Below are 3,631 nucleotides of genomic sequence, written 5' to 3'. Positions count from 1 at the left end.
TTCCCAATACCACGACCCTGGAGAGACCTGCTATTTGCATTTATCCCCCTCTTCTTGTGCCTCTGCAGATTGTTTCTTACTGGAGAGAAGGGTAGGGAAGTAGATCCACAGAAAGTCAAAGGCCACACTACTCCTGTGGTACTTGTTCTAGATATCAGCCAGCCTCATTCCCATCCCACATTGGCCCAGTGGTAAGTTTCCTTTTACATTACAGCCTGACTAACTGGAGTTGAATGGAAAATTGTAAAGGAAACCTATGAGACTTGACCTAAAAGGAGAATTCTATCCCGCCTGAGATTGGGGAAGGAATGTAAACTGGGGGCGTCACAGGGTTGAAACACGGTGGAGGTATCTCAACAGATATTGTGTCTTTGAAACATTTCTTTTATTCTTCTTGATTATAGTTTGGTTTTCTTGTCTTGTGTAATGCGGTCGAGTCATCTCCGACCCTTAGCGACTCCGTGGAAACATCTCTCCCAGAGCGCCCCACTCTCCTTTTGCAATTTTTCTGATAGTATATCCATAGAGTTGGTAAAAATAAGGACGTGGTTTGCCATTGTCTTCTTCCACACAGCAAACGTGAGTCTCTGCCCTTGACTCTCTTCCATGTCATTGCTATTCGGCACAGGTGAGTTTTGGCTTGTAGCAGATTGCCTTCCACTCACTAACCACTGCCCAAGCTAGGAATGGAATGGGCATGCCTCTGCTTGACTCTCCCTCCCATAACCGAGACTGGTAGAGTACTGGAGACACTCCAGGTGTGATCCTGAGAGGGGAAGTTTGGTTTTAGTCTGTAATAATCTTGAATATTTTCCAGCCTTTGCACCCCAATTCTTGGTATCCATTCTTTGTTCATCTTAGCTATAAAACAATAATATATCATAATGTTTTAATGTTTCCAGTAGCAGCTGAAGGTCAAATAGAGTCAGAAGGACCTGGGTTCTAATCCTGGCTCTGCTGTAGGACTGCTGTGTGACCTTGGGCAAGTCACCTAACCTCTCTGTGCCACAGTTACCTCATCTGTGAAGTGGGATTAGACTGTGAGCCCCATCTGGGACGAGGACTGTGTCCAACCTTATTAACCTGTACCTACCCCAAAGCTTAGAACAGTGCCTGACATATAGGAAGTGTTTAACAAGTATCATAATAATTAATTTTATTATATTAAATGCCAGAAAACGCAAATCACACAACAACAACAAAAAAACCCAAAAACGTTTGAGGATCCCAGAACTCACAAGGCACATAAGGACATTCCTGACCACTCACAAAGTGAGTTATGAGCCTTCTCATCAACTGAGAAGGAGAGAATCTGTCCCTCAACACCTAAGTTTCCATGGCAGTGAAATGTCTGCATGTAGTTCAGGAACATATGGCATCCACTCAGGAGCATAACGGACTGAGTGGGAAGGAGTGAGTTCCAATGTCATTTCATGTCTGAAAACAGTCAACCTGTATCCTTTGCCTGGCTATCTTCCTAAATTATGATACTTCTCAACTTTCTTTGGGGCCATTACACATAATGGAGTCAAAGATGATCCTAAATAAAAGCATCTAGAATTTACAAAAATTAGACTTTTAATATTTCTCTGTGGCCAAATGCTTCATTATGATGAAGAATGCTTTAAGATTTAGATGAATTTTCATTATGTCTTTTACAGTAATCATAATAATAATGGTGGCAATTGTTAATAATAATAATGATGGCAATTGTTAATAATAATAATGATGGCATTTATTAAGCATTTACTATGTGCAAAACACTGTTCTAAGTGCTGAGCACTGTTCTAAGTGCTTACTAGGTGCCAAGCACTGTTCTAAGCACTCGGTAATCAGGGTGACCTATGTGGGGCTCACAGGCTTCATCCCCATTTCCCAGATGAGGGAACTGAGGCACAGAGGAGTAAAGTGACTTGCCCGAAGTCACACAGCTGGCAAGTGGCAGAGTTAGGATTAGAACCCACGACCTCTAACTCCAAAGCCCGGGCTCTTTCCACTAAGCCATGCTGCTTCTTTCAGGCATTTGACAATACGATCCAATTAGTTTTTCCTTCATAGATTCTTCAACTACAATATATCTTTTCATTCTTTATAATCATCCTGCTCCATACACTTCCATGGTACAATGATCAGTAGAATTCCCATGTCCATTAAAATATTCCAAAGCAGCATTTCTCATATTTGAACCTTCATGGGGGAATATGTTGGCCGCTACTTTGACAACGTAAAGCAGAAGGACCTGAGTTCTAATCCCAGCTCTGCCACTTGTGCTGTGTGACCTTGGGCAAGTCACTTCACTTCTCTGTGCCTCATTTACCTTATCTGTAAAATGCGGATTAAGACTATGAGCCCAATGTGGGATTGTGTCCAACTTGAATATCTTGTAATCTCATTTTGTTAGTACAGTGCCTGGCACTAAGTAAATGCTTGAAAATACCATAAAAACATCCACTCTGTTAATCTGAAAAGAATTAAACTAAATCAGAGAGAACAGAGTCATCTCCTCAGTAAACTGCACTTTGTGTATCTTTTCATAGAACTGCAACAGTACCTCTGCTTTGTTCTAATCCCAGCTCCTAGTGAAACTTCACTGAGTATTAGCAGTAGTAGTAGTAATAATAATGATAATAATGGCATTTATTAAGTGCTTACTATGTGCAAAGCACTGTTCTAAGAGCTGGGGAGGTTACAAGGTGATCAGGTTGTCCCATGGGGGGCTCACAGTCTTAATCCCCATTTTACAGAAGAGGTAACTGAGGCACAGAGAAGTGAAGTCTCTATATGTTGCCATCTTGTACTTCCCAAGCGCTTAGTACAGTGCTCTGCACACAGTAAGCGCTCAATAAATACGATTGATTGATTGATTGATTGAAGTGACTTGCCCAAAGTCACACAGCTGGCAATTGGCAGAGCCGGGATTTGAACTCATGACCTCTGACTCCAAAGCCCGTGCTCTTTCCACTGAACCACGCTGCTTCTCTGCTTCTCTAGTAGTAGTAGTAGTACTAGTATTGAATATTCGTTTACCGCTTACTGTACACAAAGCACTGGGAAAGAAACTCACAGATGTCATAGAAACCTTTTCCCTGTCTCCCAGGGGACTCACAGTCCTAAGAACAAGGAGGGGAGGGAAGAAGAGGAGGTTGGTGACAGACATGTAAGGAAAGCAGAACAAGAAATACAAAAGATGATATCCTCAACTGTGTCTTGTCTGGCCATCAAAGGTAGACCAAATTTCACTTTAAATCAAATGTTAAAGGTTGTTGCAGCATGGTGAGCATAGATTATTTTATAAGTCATTTTGGACCGACTGGTGATGGAAATATATATTGCCATTCATGTGTCATCAGTCCTTGCAATATTATTTAACAGTCTTGGTGTCTAGCAGCGTCTGTCTGCTGTTACTTACTCAAGCTTATTTTCTCTTGAATTGGGACCTTAATGTTATGTTTACATTTACTTCTTTGTTGTCTGCCTTCTTTGTAGTCTGCCTTTAAGCAAATTCACAACGTTCTTACTTGGATACATTGGTTAGCCCCTTTTCTGAAAAGCACAAAACATTCAAATCTCCCCCTCAGTAATTCAAATATCCTCCATCAGGGTTTTCCTTTGATTTTAATGGCCTTAGACT

General features: G+C 41.4%; 1 non-coding gene across 1 annotated transcript; it reads right to left on the bottom strand.

The window, feature by feature from the left end:
* Positions 1-638: 638 nt before the first annotated feature.
* On the bottom strand, positions 639-776 carry LOC119940518. Its single transcript, XR_005454991.1, has one exon. It is a non-coding gene; the product is annotated as a small nucleolar RNA SNORA7 (small nucleolar RNA).
* Between the last annotated feature and the right edge of the window lie 2,855 nt (positions 777-3,631).

Source organism: Tachyglossus aculeatus, chromosome 18 (genome assembly GCF_015852505.1).
Source record: "Tachyglossus aculeatus isolate mTacAcu1 chromosome 18, mTacAcu1.pri, whole genome shotgun sequence".
NCBI lineage: Eukaryota > Metazoa > Chordata > Mammalia > Monotremata > Tachyglossidae > Tachyglossus > Tachyglossus aculeatus.
Note: the sequence above shows the minus strand (reverse complement) of the source record. Positions and strands in the feature narration are given on the sequence as shown.